The sequence below is a fragment of the Mustela lutreola genome, chromosome 1, assembly GCF_030435805.1.
Source record: "Mustela lutreola isolate mMusLut2 chromosome 1, mMusLut2.pri, whole genome shotgun sequence".
NCBI classification, from domain to species: Eukaryota; Metazoa; Chordata; class Mammalia; order Carnivora; family Mustelidae; genus Mustela; species Mustela lutreola.
The window spans coordinates 219,932,683-219,949,353 of record NC_081290.1 but is presented as its reverse complement, the minus strand read 5'-3'; the positions used below and the strand labels follow the sequence as shown (position 1 = coordinate 219,949,353).

General features: G+C 37.6%; 1 long non-coding RNA gene across 4 annotated transcripts in view; it reads left to right on the top strand.

The window, feature by feature from the left end:
• The window catches only part of LOC131839667 (uncharacterized), a 68,783-nt gene that overhangs the window by 17,034 nt on the left and 35,078 nt on the right, over positions 1 to 16,671 (top strand). For 2 of the 4 annotated variants that reach the window (XR_009357041.1, XR_009357044.1), the window contains exon 2: positions 14,090 to 14,188. This is a non-coding gene — a long non-coding RNA (uncharacterized LOC131839667). Of the gene's footprint in view, positions 1 to 2,104; positions 2,185 to 8,024; positions 8,124 to 14,089; positions 14,189 to 16,671 lie in introns of those variants that run through there. The other 2 variants (XR_009357042.1, XR_009357039.1) reach the window with 2 other exon arrangements.

Genomic DNA, 16,671 nt, shown 5'->3' with positions numbered 1-16,671 from the left:
ATGTATAACATGGTGATTATAGTTAATAATACTGTATTGTATATTTAAAAGTTGCTAAGAGAGTAGATCTTAAAGTTCTCATCACAAGAAAAATAAATTTGTAACTATGTGAGGTAATGGATGTTGATTAAATTCATTGTGGTAATATATGTACATTGTGTGTATATATGTACATTTATCAAACCATTGTGTTGTATACCTTAAACATAGGCAATGTTATATACCAGTTATATATCAATAAAACTGGAATAAATATTTTTTATGTTTAAAAATGACTTTTCTAAAGGATTCAAATTGTTAAAATTGAAAAGGAAAAAATAAATTATAATTAGTGAGTATCAAAATTTTAGCTCAAAGTTATAGAAAGAATTTTAAATTTCCATCTATTTAAAATTTTTTTAAAGATATTTATTTGTTTTAGAGAGCATGCAAACAGAGGGGAAGAGGCAGAGGGAGAGGGAGAGAGAGAGGATATCAAGCCAACTGCACGCTAAGCACAGAGCTTGATGCAGGGCTTAATCTCACGACCCTGAGATCATGACCTAAGCCAAAACCAAGAGTAAAGTGCTTAACCAACTGAGCCACCCAGGCACCCCTCTATTTAAATATTTTAATAAAATCAAAACTATTCTTGTTCCTTGCATTGACTGTCTACTGGCCTAAGGGAAGAATTGATATCATGCTTCATGCATATTGTGTTATGTCTAGCCTACATGTGCACACATTCAAGAGCAGCATGAAATATTTTATATTGCAGACTGTCTCTCAGCAATCTTGTTTAATTATTGCAAATAATATACTAACTCATGAGTACTTCTGAAAACACAAAATGTGAAGAAAAGCAAGAAAATGGGTGCTGGATACAATGAAAAATGATACCACACTCTGTAAAAATCTCTTTCGCGCATGCTAAGAGGAAGGAAATGAAAAGTTAGTCTTTTCTTCTCTCTAGCTGCTTCTGCTATTCAAATCCACCCAAACTGCTGGTGCTCATCTCCAAATTTGGTGGTAGTACATCCATTAGACTTCACAGCATTTAGGCACAGGTGCATTTTAACTCAAGGACATATGACAAGAGATGTAAAGAAGCATTGCCCTGAGGCCTGAATGCAGTTAAGCAAGAAAGTAGTTGTTTAAGAACACATGAGCCAGTGCTTAGCACCAGATCTCAAGTGCCAGATGTGCCCATATGCTATTTAATAGATTTATTTTTTGTGTTTCTTATATGTGGGGCCTTCTAAAACACAGGGCTTAAGTCAGGGCCATCTTGCGTGGGTGGCAGGGTTGGTTGTACTACTGTGCCAAAAGTCAATCACTAAATGTTGGGAAGTTCTTTCTAGTCCCATCTAGGATTCATGGGTTAAAGAATTAAGTTACTTGTAGTGACACAGTGTACAGACTCTGGAGACTTGGTAACTGGGTTGACATCCCAACTTTGCTACTTAGTTGTAAGTCACCTTGGGCAAGTTCTTAACCTATCTATGCCTCAGTTATCTCATCTGTAAAATAGGGATGATAATAATGATACTACTTTGAAGGATAGTTGTAATGTTTTAAAAACACCCATCTCACTGAGTAAAGTGAGTGAATATATAAGTGAGAGAATATACAGTGAATATATTTTCCATCAAAAAATGTAAAGTAGGGGCACCTGGGTGTTTCAGTCAGTTAAGCATCTCTCTTGAGTTCAGGTCATTATCTCAGGGACCTGGAATCGAGCCCCGCTTCAAGCTCCCTGCTCAGCAGGGAGTCTGCATGTCTCTCCCTCTGCCCCTACCCCTACTTGTGCTCTATATCTCACGTCTACTTTCTTTCAAATAAGTAAATAAAATCTTTTTTTTTAAATGTTAAGTAAACATAAGAGATATTTCATAATATAAAACAATTCATATTACTCTTAAATGTGTGCATATGTTGGCTAGACAAAAATATATATATATCTTCATGTATGCATGAAATTATGTTCATTCTCCAAAGCATTTTGTAGAACCAATTCACCCTTGAAAATAGTGTAATAATTAATAATAATTATAATAATTACAACCAGCTTTTGAGTACCTTTTATGGCCAAGCACAACATTTACATTTTATCATTTAATCTTCGGAACAATCCTGAGACATCCTCAGTTTTCAGAGGAAGAAGCCGAAATTAAGAAAGATTAAGTGATCTGCTCCAGGGCACAGGTAATAAGTGACAGGGCTGAACTTCAAATGGATGTTTTCTGAGTGCTAAGTGCCTAAGCTCTTTCATTTTGTTCTTGATGGACCAGCCATGTCTCTTAATCCCAAATTCTTTTTTTCTTTTTTACTATCTTTGTACAATTTCCCAGTTTTTAAATGTCAACTCATTTTATTTATTTATTTTTAAAGATTTTGTTCATTCATGAGAGAGAGTGAGAGAACAAGCAGGAGAGGGGGGAGGGTGAGAGGGAGAAGCAGACTCCCCTCTGAGCAGGGAGCCCGATATAGGACTTGATCCCCGGATTCCAGGATCATGACATGAGCCAAAGGCAGTCACTTAACTGACTGAGCCACCCAGGCGCCCCTTAATCCCAAATTCTTAATTCTAAAATGATAGAATACAATGGTACTGTTATTGGTAAGGATGAAAATTATAAATAACTTGCCACTACCAAGCTTTGAGCTCTTTGAGGACACAGGTTGTTTTATTCAGCTCTTAGCCCAATGCCTGGAACATTGTAAACACTCAGTAAATGTTTGTCAAACCAATAATGATTAATCTGGGGGGGGGGGCAGAAACAGGCTAGGGAAGTTAATATAATGTCTTGTTAATTAATTGTAAAATAGATTCATTGAGATTATAGTACTCCCTCTATTTCATGTAACCAAATTTTATATGATTAACTAACATTTTTTGAAGTTTAGTCATCTCGATACCCTTAGATCTTGTTTTAACATTTTTAACCATGGCATCTGGAGCTTCACTTTGACTCTTCCGTGATCTTTTTGAAATGAAGATTCAGTTTATTCAAATTTATCTGGCTTCCACTATTATTCCCAGGGTCCTTGCCAGAAAACAAATTACAGAATGTTTGAAGATGTTTTCCTTGTTTAGATTAACTGCATGGGGCTTTTTTTCCCTCAGAAAAATCTCATGGGGCACACAGGTTCATACCAGCTTGGAATATGGTTATTTGGCCCATCTGCCATTTTTAATAACATTTAAATTTAGTTTCGTGTATTTAGGGAAATGATGATTATGCTATAGAGTTTTATCCTGAGTTTTAGTTCTTTTGCAGTTCCACAAGGAGCAACCTACATCTAGTACTGAACCACATTTTAAGATGCATTTCCCAGCAAATTGTAGGAGGAGGATATGAGCTCTTTCAAGTTCCCCATCTCTTGGACGAGAAACATCAGCTATTTATTTACACTTTAGTCCAGATTGGGATGATAAAGGGATTTCAGGCAAACTCATGCAGCCTAAGCCCAAGTGGTTGGCATTCGTGGTAGGAAAAGAACACTTGTGTCAGTCCCACATATCCTTTCCCTCATCTTTGCTTGCTGAAGGAACCTTGATTTTAGCTCAGTTTATAGCCACCCCAAAAGAAAACCCAAAACAAAAAACCTTCCCTTGTGGTTGATTATGTCCATGTGATTAAATTCTGTTTGATGAGATGTTAGCCGGATTGTCCTTTGAGATTTCCTTAAGGGGAGATCATGCAGCCTTCTTCATCTCTATCTTCTTCATTGGGGCTGAAAATCAAATGTGATGGCTGATGCTCCCGCAGTATTTGTGGGCCACTAGGTAGAAGCCACATACTGAGGATGGGAGAGCAACAAGGTCAAAGAGAGTCTGGGTCCTTGATGATTATAAAATTGCCTTACCAACCCTGGACTCTGTACCTCCAGACTTCACTTACGAAAGACAGAAAGGCATTTATATCTCATTCAAGCCACTGTTATCTGTAGCTTTCTGTCTTTCTCACTTCTCCCGAATCCCAACAGAGGGGATCTATTAAAGTCCTCATAGGTTGTTCTCTCTTGGGCAAAGTAAAGAGAAAGTTCTGACCTTATCTCCAGCATCATCTTCTTTTTCTACTCCCAACACCAAATATGATCCTCTTTCCATCGGACCTGTCTAAGCCGAAGGCACCCAAACAAGTTTTATAGGAAAAGGGAACTTGTTAATTAACCCTAGCATACGAATACAGTAGCAGTTTCTCAGATAATAAGCTTATATTCTCCAAGATGGCCTAATTAATTAAGTACACTGGGTTTTGTTCTCTGAAATTGGTTTAAATGATTCTCCTGCACTTTACACAGTTCATTAATAGTATACCTTTAAGGGCTCTAGAACCTTTTCCTAGGTACCAAGAAAGGTAAACTAGCCAAACGTGACTTTTAACCTCAAACTTCAAACTGCTTTATCTGTTACACTGAAAAGTACTGCACAGCTGTTTTCCCAGAAAGCCTAGGTTTTTAAAAATCTTCCCTCATTTTTATAACTAATCTCTACCATATTTCCATCTATTGTTATATATTGAGTACTATGTTGTAAGGTTTAAGTTCATTTCCTTTTAAGTCTTCTTTTTACCCTTGAAAAGATGCTTTACATTTTCAACAGTGAATAATGATTATTGAGGTAAGAGTAGAAGATGGAAGGAGGAAAGAAAATGAAAGAAAAAATTAGGCTTTAACACCAAAAAAAAATTTATTAGGTGTGCATTAAACTTTTGACTAGGTCAGTTCTTATGGAATACCAAAAGATTTTTAACCAGCAGGAACAAAGTCTTGACAAAACCAAAAGGCAGGTTTCCTTATGATCTAATAAGATAATTTTGTCTTCATAATTAGCAAATCGATGTTGCTAAAATAGCACATGGAGAAGTATGCTCAAATGTTCCCCCAGTGGGAACAATGTGCATGATTCAGACTGTGAGCAATGACAGCATAAGACCACTCTGGGGAAATGCACACAATTGCCAAATCGTATCCTCAGGCACCAGACTGTGTGAGTCCTCTACCCACTACTGATTCCTGTCTCTGAGATATCTTGACACATTTATTTGTCATGTGTCTTTCTTCAGTCTGCATGGTGGTGTAATTCCTTAGTCTGCATAGTGGTGTAATACAAAAAGTACTAAGCTCAAGGTCAGAAGACTTGAGCTGTAGGCCAGACTCTCACACTTAGGGCCTGTGCATGCCACTTGAACTTCCCTAGTGTCAATTTCCTCATCTGTAAATTAGGGTTAATAATACCTGTACTGCTTGCCTCCCAAGTCTGTTGTGAAAACCAAATGACATATATGTATTAGTGTTTTGTAAACTATAAAAATTAAGCATTCTCCTACTGCAAGTTTTTCCACCTATACCTTCTACTTATGACATTTGTTTTACTGAAAAAAAATTTTTTTAATTAAGAGCCAGTCTAGTTCTTCCAATGGCCTCTCTCAAGAGCAGATCCATTGTCTTCATAAGCCTCTTTATCTGTAAATGAGAGGTTGGACTAGATTGATAGGTCAAAATGTTATTTAGCAGGAGAACATTTTTTTAAATAAACTTATTCAGAAGATCAGCATATTTAAAATGAACAAAAACAGGTTTGCTCTCAGTTGAGATGGTTGAAGCTGGAATGAGAATTCAGAGTCCTGCCTAATTAAGGATCCACCAAAACACATACACTCCACCCCACTTAGGCAGCCCCTGAGGTCCCTTACAACAAACCTTAGATCCTCCCACTTTAACCTTCTGTACTTTCGATGTGATGATCCCAGAACTATGTTCCTAAGAATCTTCAAACAAAAGTCACTCTACTATAAAGGAGTAGAGAAATATGGTATGGACGAATAGATGCCCCGACATCTGAAGTCCTGTTGGCTGACCAACAAATCTGTTGAAATGTAGCCAAGTCAGTCTAATCATGTGAGTACCAACTCCTTGAGATGGAGGATGTCTTTAAGAAGCTACGTGAAATATCCCAACAGTTCTCATAGAGCAGAGAACTCTGCCAAAACTATAAAAGTAAATATTGAATGGGCAATTCTTCAATTTGCTCTCTGCTAACACAGTAACACTGCATTTCTTTGACACTGTTTTCAGTAAGAATGACTCAAAGATGAAGAAGCCACTTGTAACAAAGCAACTAATGCAATGCCATTTCTCAATGCCCCCAAACAAGTGAGTTTGTACATATGGAGGTTGGCTTCAGTATCCACAGATCATATAATCACAGAACGTCGGACCTGGAAATAGTGTTAGAGAACAACCAGTCTATTTTACAAATGGCAGATGTGAAATCCAGAAAGACTGTGAGCTGCCCAAGTTTAGGAATTCATTCAAGCTTCATTAAGTAAACACTAGCTGAGAACTAATCATGTGCCAGGTGGTATGGATAGGAAGACAAATAAAACATGATCTCTGCCCAAGTAGGGGGAGAAGTCAGGCAAATAAATCCAAAACTGTAGTTTGACTGTTGCAGAGCCAGGGCTCAAAACTCTGTGTCCAGGTTCTTAAGCCAGTGTCTGTTCCACCAGCTCACACTGTCTCTCAAAAAACATGAGAAAGTAGTAAGGAACTATGGCCAAACTGATCCAAAGATATATTAATATCAACTAAGCCTGGGTCTTCAGGGTGCACAAGTACTTTGAGGGCTTTATCCTTGTGTGAAAGAAACTACTTGTAAGGACTTCCTAGAACATGGAAGAAATCATGAATGGAAAAGTCCTGCAAACTTAGCATACATTCCATGGCCTTTACTCCAACTTTTGAAGAAGTTGCCATGAAGGTCAAAGTCATGAAAAATTCCATTAGCTACTGGCATACTTTTCAACCTATTTAAGCAAAAAAAGGAGATTTTAATTAGCTGTTTTCATGCGCTTATATTTTTCTTTACTGTGTAACATACTGAAGAAATATACAAGATTGCAAAGATCTATGCCATCATCCAGAAAGAAAAACAAAAACAGAAACAAACAAAAAACTATGGCCATACCTTACAAAATCTCATTTCTTCATTCTTAGTAAGATTCTAATGTGAATTTTTTTGAATTCCCGCTAATTTTCTAAACTGCTGTGTGGTTTTCAGCTACAGCAAAGTAAAATCAGCACATATACCGCACAAGAAAACTTTAGGGGCAACATCAATCAACCTACGTTTATATGACAGAAGTCTAACACTAGTAGACCTGAGGTCAGTCATCTTTACAAAGAACCCATTATCTATCCATCCATTTATCCATTCATTCATCTAGGACACATTTATTGAGTACCTTCTACATGAATACCACAATACGAGGAACTATGTAGAATACTAAAGAAATAGAACAGTGTTTCTCAACGTGTAGCTCAGGGACCCACTTGGATCAGAATCATCTGGAGAAACTGCTAAAAATGTAAGTTGCTAGACGCCGCTAATGTAGATTCTCTTTATTGGTTTAGTTCCCCATAGCAGGCAACATAAACCAATTCATGCTCCCTCAGACAAAGAAGGAACTCACTGGAAGGATGTCAGGGAGTAACAAAATCGACCAGAAATTGGAACTGAAGGAACTTTAGAAGAACCACAACAAAAATCAAAACATGGGAACAATGTGGTCTTCATGCTGACTCTATAATGATTTCTAGTTCTAACTTTGTTGTCTTACTGCTCTAGATGGAAATTTCTGAAATAGAGTCTCCAAATGATGGTGTCTTAGGCCCAGGCCCAGGTGACACTTCCTAAAACTGTACGCAAAGGGAGATTACTCCAAAGGAAAATTAGGATGAAAATGGGAAGTGGAGTTAAAACTAACAAATGCCTCATTACCTATTAAATCAGAATCTCTGGGGGTGAAACTGGCAGGCAGGTGTGGGGGGTGGAGGGGCGGGTGGCGAGAGGTGTTAACATTTTTTTAAACAAGCTCTCAGATAATTATGAAGTATTCTGAAGTCTGACAAATACTGTTGTAAACAATACAGTCTATACCCCAAAATAGATTTAAATTAAAGTGGAAAGCAAACATATCTTATTTATGAGACTGAAGAATAATTCCAAGTACCTGATAAATTTTGTCTCTCTACAGGTATTTCCCCCATCTCCACTCCTTGCCCTCAGTAGTCATCCATTCAATCAACAGTAAGCATCTTTATAAAAAGGGATAGTATACTTACTACAATAGAAAGTAAGTATATACATATTTTTATGGAAAAAATAGGTGCATAAAAAGCAAGTTTGGAAGACTACATATCAAAATCTAAACAATGAGAAAGAAAGAATAATTCCAAAGAAAATATAAACAAATTCATGATGGTTATATAGAATAGAGGTACTTGAGATAAAAGATTTAAAATAAAGATAAATGTAACTGAAATCCTTTATTTCAAACTCTTATGTGTACTTTCTGTATTTTCCTAATCCAACTCATTGGGAGTATGAGTTGGTGTATGAGATCATTGTTAGTGACTATGTTCAGAATTTCACATGGCTGGTAGTTTCAGACTTTCGAGAAACACTGCATGTCAGATTTTCTTGAATTATCGAAAATTTCATCATTATCACTATATGTTAAATAAAGAGACATAGTCACCAACCAGCTCCTGTAATGCAGCTGATGAATTAATATGTTCATCTTTACTCATTCCAAACAACATTTGAGGACCTTCCACATGTATAGTTTTATCCTAGGAGCTATGTTGTAGAGAAAAAAGTAGAAGGGTGCTAGTTAAAGATAAAAGATAATTTTAATAGGAAATGACTAAAGAATCATGTGAAAGCAAATTACAATCAAATACATGATGGTATAATTGAGATTCTAGATAGTGTCTAATATCTGGTTTACCAGTGACTGAGGACAAGATAAACCATCGGCATTTTTTTGTGTTGTATTCATATGCAGTAGGCATAGACATAAAATAGAAGACTTACATGTGGTTCTGAAATAGAGTGTCAACCATTGTGTGGTAGCTGTGGCCCAGGACAACCAAGAAGAGCCTGGCTCTTTCAAACAGGAAAAGTGTCTACCAGTCACCACAAACTGCCATGCCCCTCTAGCTGATCACAGAAGCTCAGAGGCAAAACTGAGAATAGTGAACCAACGGAGCAGTTAGTGGCTGTATTCAGGAATTAGGATGGTAGCTGGCTCTTACTAGATAGTAAATGCTCCTTCTTGAATGGTTCTTCATATGGAAAGAGCTGCTGCTCCTACATTGATTTATCCACCCCCCGCACACACACACCGTTGCCTCCTCTTTTGCCCCCTCCTCTGGATCCCCGCCACATACACCACCAGGAGAGAATAGTCGCCATCCACAACGTCATCTTTGAATGAAATATTAAATGTATCTGGATGTCAAATATCTAAAAATACGTTACAAAATATAACCTAAATTGTGGACTTAGCTAGAGGCCCATCCAAAAAAAGAATAAAAAGTAATGTAGGTTCAAGAAGGAAGGGATATTTGTGCTGTTTTTATGCATAATATTTCAAGCTTTGCCTCTATGAAGCTTAGACTAAAAGCATATTAAAATAAAGCTAACTGGTTAACTCACAAGTCAAATCTTATAGGTGTAGACCATTATTATTATAACAGTAGTATCATAGTAGACATTTATGTACTGTTGTACATTACTACTTAAAATTAGCTAAAGCCAAAAGCAGTATCATTTTTATTCACTAATGAGAATGAAGTTTGACTATTTTGTGGAACCTACAGAGAAAAAGACAGATGGACTAGAAGTTTAAATATTTGATGTAAATTTCAGTTAAAATACTCAGCTGTGTAATTTAACTGTAGCATAATGAAGCTCCACACATTAAAATATCTAATTATTAAAATAATGTTATTTTATTTCAAATGTTGCTTTTAATTACAGAGCATAATAGGCACTGATAGTCTATATCAGTGTTTCTATAACTTTTCTGATAATACGAATCACAAGGAATGTTTGTAAAATTTTTAATTCCTTAGCTCTCAAGGCTTGGAGTTTCTGATTCATCAGGTCTGGAATGAGACCAGGGAAATTGTATTTTTAACCATAAGAAATTCTTATTGTCAGGGAAAATAAGGAAACAGTAGTTTTTGTGAACTGGTATCCAACTCCAAGACCCCATAGAAACTTTACATATACAAACATATACAAACTTTATAATCAATCAAACTTTACTTGTGTAATCAATCCATCAGGCACTGGGCTTAAGACATTCCACATCTCTTTTGATCTTCATAGCATTCCATAAGATATCCATTTCCAGGCTCAAACTCTGAAAAGCTGAATAACTAGATCAAAAGTAAAAATGGAATAATTAGACCAAAAATCACAAAGCTGGTTCTACCTGGCTCCCTAGCCTATACCCGATCAGTACGTATTTTCTTCTACATTGCCAAATCCTGCATCTCAGAAAAGACAAAAAAGGGGAAGGGGGAAGAAAGAAACAGAATTCTAGTAAGTGCACTGAAGCTTTTCAAGAGATTATTGAATATACATAGTATACTAAAAAGTTAAATCTACCTTAAATTCTCCAATTGAAATATAAAATTAATAAAACTTGTTAAAATTTGTTTAAAAATTATTAAAATTATAATTGTTCTAAATTATCTAAAATTGTTAAAAATTACATTCTCCAGTTGAAATGTAAGATTCTTAAAAAGAACCGTGTCCTGGGGGAAGACCAAAGGGAGTAGATGGTCATAAAATAAATCAAAGACTATAGTTGATTTCTACATTAGTGTTAATGTAGATGTTACTTTGTTAGGAAGTGTAGAGCCCCTTCTGGTTGAGGAAGTAGAAGAAAGAGTAAGTAGGTCAAGAATATATAAGGGGATCTGGTATATTATTTCTCTGAAGTTGGCAATTTAAACTATAAGGAGAATATTCTTTTCTGGTGGGTGCAACTCTTAATCTTGATTTAAGGAACTAAGGCAAAAGTAATGTATCTCCAGCCTTTGTTTTGCAATAGTGATGCTGAGAAGAGAGATCCTCCAAAGTCTCTTAATAAACAAGCCTAGTTATGAGAATCAGGTTATCTTGTACAAATGCAAGAAATAATTGACCTGAGTTGAGCTAACTTTTTCAGAGAACACAAGCTGAGTTGAGCTAGTTTTTGTACAGAACACAGCTCCAATGTTACCTTGAAAGGCCTAGCAAACAAAACCTTCAGGACTTTGATGTAGAAATGGGACAGATAGCTCATGACAAGAAATGGTAGACCCTGTCAGCAAATTGTTATTGAAACAAATGCCCTTCCCATTTTTAGTTTGTGGTATTGGTCTGAATGTAGACAGTGGTGATTATTTTTCAGTTTTGTTATAGGATGTGGCTACTTCCTAGGCTTTCAAAAATTCTACTTCCTTGGTTCCTTTGTTTCAGTGTATCACAGTTATTCCTGCTCTACCTTTAGAGGAGGTGACTGGAAATAGACTTGGGTGGGGAGAGGGTATTTACAGCTTGGGGGAGAACAGAGTATAGATGAACTTAGCTCAGGGGAGCTTCCAGAAGGGTAACAGACCCATCAACCAGTAAGAGGATAGTTTTAAGAATGAGTCTATATAATGAGGTGGCCATTATAAAATAATCTGATAAATTGAAAGGGCCTGGCAACATCAAAAATCATATTAATTCTAGTCTTTCTTATATAGATGAGATAGGCCAGAAAGTAACAGCTTTGTGTTAGAAAAGCAAAATAATAGGGGTGCATGTATAGCTCAGTTGGTCAGGCATCCAACTCTTGGTTTCTGCTCAGGCCATGATCTCACAGCCATGAGATAGAGCCTTGCATTGGGCTCCAGACTCAATGTATACTCTGCTTGGGATTCTCTTTCTCTTTCCTCTGCCCCTCCCCGCACTCACACATGCACATGCACTCCCTCTCTCTGTCTCTCAATTAAATATATAAATAAAATCATTAAAAATAAAGAAAAACAAAATGATATCCCAGGGGAGATGTTTAAACACTAGGGCAGGGAGAGGGATTTTTTTTTTTTTTAACTCCAAGGCACACTTTGCATATGAGGAAGCATCCAGGTGATTATAAATTATTTTAATGTTTTATCTCTACTGAATTTTTTATTTACACTTAATTTTTTAGCTGAAAATAGGTTTTGAGGACCTGAATGTATAAAGTAAGGAGATTGAAGAAAAAGCCTAATTCTCAAAGGCAGAAAGCTCTATTACAAAAATAGAGTAATGATTAATAAATCACTACTGAATTTAGTAGTAATAATGATAGGATGGATAATAGTGATTCTTCTAGGAATTAACTGCCTTAGTATTTTGTGTGTCTGAGATCAGGGGCTAAATTTCCTGTTCTTTAAGATCCTCCTAATTCTTAGAACTATAAATTTATGAACCAGAATCTGAAGGAGAAAAAAAAATCCTTTTCTTCTTAATATGTATATGCCTAAGAAACATTTTCAAACCAGATTGTATTATTTCTTCATACCATGCCATATTCTATCTACATGCCAAGTGGAAAATGTAGTTGGAAATGTTTTTTGGCCAAGTTTAACTCTGTTCTGGGAAAGTACTTCCTTTACCAACCACAGCTATTCAGACACATCTTAGAATGTAGTATAGGTATCCAAGGAGTATCCACCATGGGCTCTAAACCCTTGAATCAATTCTTAGGAAAAATTGCAAATTGAATACTGAGGCATCTGGGACTAGCTGGGTGTCTGGCTTCTTTCTTGCATACCTCTAGCCTAGCCCACAAGTTGGTTGTGCATTGTGAGAGAGGACAAGCAAGTTATCCTTTTAGACATTTCCACGTGACTGTTTCCTAGGTCTGTCATACTTAACTTTCCCAAATCAAAACCAGTTCCCCCAAAAATGTTCTACCTGCAGTCTTTCCTGTCTCAGTAAATGGCACCACCATACACCCCAAAATTCCAGTCCAAACATAGGAGACTTATTCTGCTTTACCTCACTCCCCAAATCCAATTTATCAACAAATTCTGGACATTCTGAACAAATTATTCTGAAAGAAATCCTCAATTTCATCATCATTACAATTATTATCCTGCTCTAAGCCACCATCATCACACATCTGGACTACTAAAAGCCTCCTGTTTTCACTGTTGTTCTTCTATACTCCACCCTTTAGCCAGAAGACAGAATCAGTCTGTATCGCTGCCTGGCTTAATCCAACCCTGTCCATGGCCTCCCACTGTAACTGGAACATAGCCAATAGCCTTGTTATATCCTTCAAGAGCCTTTATGCTCTGGCCTCTCTCTGTGTCTACAGTCTTGCCTCCTACCTCTCAATCCTTTTTTCAATTCACCCTAACTACATTGTCATTTCCTCTGTCTGATGGACCTGTACACCATGCTCCTATGCACTCAGTGCCCTTGCATTGCCATTTCCTTTTGCTGATAGCTTTTCACCAGGCCTTCTTATAGATGTCTCCTCCTACTTCAGATCTCAGCTCAGTTATTATTGCCTCAGAAAAAACTTTCCCACGTTTCCTTTCCATGTTCATTAGATTTGGAGGGAGAGATCTGATTTTTTTTTTTTTAAATCTGTATGCATCTATTACTTTGATTTGTAAATTAAGGTAAAAGTAAATGTATAAATAAACAGAAAGCTTCTCCAATCACTGTATATCACTTTGATTTCTTTCTTCATTGCAATCATCCTTATCTCAAATTAATTTTCTTTATTTATGTGTTTCTTGTTTATTGTGTATTTCCCACTACAATGTAAGCTCCATGAGAGGGGAGATTTATTTCAAGAGGCATGTCTGCCATGTCAAACAGTGTATCCCAGTGCCTACAAGGCCTTTTTGTACATTGTAGACACTCAATAAATATTTGTTAAATGAATAGATTTCAGTTGCCTAAGAGAGGTTGTTTCCTTTGGCTGAGAAAGGTCTTGTGCATTCATTTGAAAAGAATGTTTAGTGAAATATTTTGTCCAAGTTGGGTTCTATTTGCATATTAAGATACCACTGCCAACACCCAGGCACATGGAATGGTTCCTTGACACAAATAAGAAATTGTCAACATACATGCAAAACTTGTAACAAAGCGACAGATTGATAGCTATATCTATTTCAGCATGTCATTGGGAAGGTTCACATCAAAGTGAAAATTGAAAAGCAAATTTAATGTTGATTTGTAACTGATAGCTAATATCTGAGTTCTGTTTTCTAGACCATGGTGAACCATGTGGAATTGCTGATGCTGGGTGAAACCAGAATATGAAGATACTCTAAACTGATTTTCGGCACATTTAGAATGGAAGAATAATAGGTAAGGATAGCTGCCTAGACGTGCCAAATGAGATAGAAAGTTATGAGGATGTGGTTCTAACAAGTTATTTAGAATCAGGGCTTTGAAAAATAAGAGTACTCATTGATTGAATGCCTACTGTAAGCCAGGTCATTATCTCGAATCTTTACAGAAACAATGTAGGTAGGTATTGTTTCCCCATAGCTATGTAAAAAGGAAAACAATAACTTAAACTGGATTTTTCAAATCCCAAAGCTGACATACTGTCCACTGCTCCACACATTCTTCTGATGATGCACTCCATTTATTTCTGTAACTGCTGGCACAAGTTTAGAGCCTGGCACAGCATCCTCATGGAATCATGCCTAGCTGGACAGTAAATGCCTCTGCTGCCTGCAGTCGGGGGCACCTAAATGTCCAGGCTGAACTGGGTCCAAGGTTTGCTGACTAAGTAGGTTTCAAGTCTTGTGCTCATTCCTCTTCCTCCTCCCTTTCTTTCCCAGCATCCTGCGGCTCACTTCTGCTTCTGTCCACTGGGGAAAGCATCTTCCAGGTGCTAATAAGAAAAATACTCAGACCATAGTGTGAGGGGAAAAGGCAACTCAGGCAGAATCACTGCTGAGAACCTAGGCAGGCTTAGGCAGTGTGATCTGAAGAGCTGAAGTGTGCAGCCCACAGAGAGAAGGAATTGGGTAGAATGCAAAATTGAAGAGGATGTGCATAAGACAAAAATCTTCCTGACAGAGATGAATTAGTTATGGGACTGACTCCCCAAGGTAAGGGATGTGGCTTCATTCCCTAACTCTTGAGCAGAAGACATGCTAGAGAGGACCAGCAGGAGATGGGTGGGGGTGGGCTGGGCCATTGATGACTGATACGGGCTTTCCACCTTCAAGTTTTATGAAGATGAATGAGCCCGTTTGAACGGAGGAATAAAAACCATAGTAAAAATGAAGAGATGGAGGTGACTCAGGCACTGCAAACATACAGAGGAATAGAGGCTTTTGGCTCTATGCCGAGTGAGAAAACCCATTTCTTCCAACTGAGAGATAATAGAGTCAAGCAAGCAGTTTAGAGTTTTGAATTCGGAGTTCAGGTTCTGCCACTTGCCCATTATATGAACCTGAGCAAATTATTTAGCCTTTCTAAGTTACAAAATAGGAATCATACCCCCATTTTATTGGTTATCTGTCACTATAAAATAGGGATAACATCATTGCAGAGGATTCCGATAAGATTGAATGAGATAACTCATGTAAAAATCAGTGTCTAGCATGTAGTAAGCACCACTCATTGAATGACGGCAATTATTAATGGGTCATGGCTTTGTGCAGAGGGGGAATGTAGCCAGGTCACTATTATCAAGGTCAGTTTATGGGAACAGTTCTCCTCTTTATTTTTTTTATTTATTTTTTTAATTTGACTGACAGGGATCACAAGTAGGCTGAGAGGCAGGCTGAGAGAGAGAGAGGAGGAAGCAGGCCCCCGGCTAAGCAGAGAGCCCGATGCAGGGCTCGATGCGGGGCTCAATCTCAGGACCCTGGGATCATGACCTGAGCTGAAGGCAGAGGCTTTAACCCACTGAGCCACCCAGGCACCCCCAGCTCTCCCCTTTAAACTTAACGATGATGCCTCCTTGGTTTCATTATTTCCTGTGTCGATAGCCCACACTTTCTCTACTGACTTGGCTTTCAGCTCTCAGAGAAAATGAAGCTCAAATATGATAGATACCACCCCTACTCGTAGGCAAGCTTGCCAAAGAACAGCTCAACCCATGTTGGTCCTCTGCATCATTCTGAACATAAAACCATCTCCTCCTTCTGTGTTGTGCACAGAAGATAATACTAACGACATTGTACATTTTTTCAGTCCTTTACAGTTTACAAAGCACTCTTAGGAAAGGTTACTATTTCTATTTTATTTTTCCAGATTATTTACTTGAGAAAGAGGGTGGGATAGAGGGAGAGGAAGACAGAGTCTTAGGCAGACTCTGTGTCAGCAAGGAGCCTAACGTGGGCTCAGTCTCACTACCCTGAGTTCATGACCCTGAGGTCACAACCTGAGCGGACACCAAGAGTGGGACACTTAATCGGCTTAGCCACCCAGGTGCCCTTACTATTTCTATTTTATAGATGAGGACACAGAAACTTAGGTGAAGCAACTTGATTAAAGTGACATAGATAATTGGTGGGTGGAGCAGGGATCCACACCCAGCTCCTCCAGACTTCCAGTCTGGAGCTCTTTTATATCCCAAGATGCCGTAGGGGATGGGAGCAGGTAGCAGATTTGAAAGCTAGTTGCTTCCAATCATAAAACATTAACTTTTAGAACAGAAAGTAACTTTCAGATTATATAAAATCATAGCTTTTAGACTGTATCCAAGGAATACTGTAGGAGGTGGGGAAAACCAAGCAGGAGGTAGATTGTATGCATCTCAGATTTTATCATTTAATTTTGTTAACATTACAATGCACTTTGAATGACTGTCTAAATCATTAAGAATT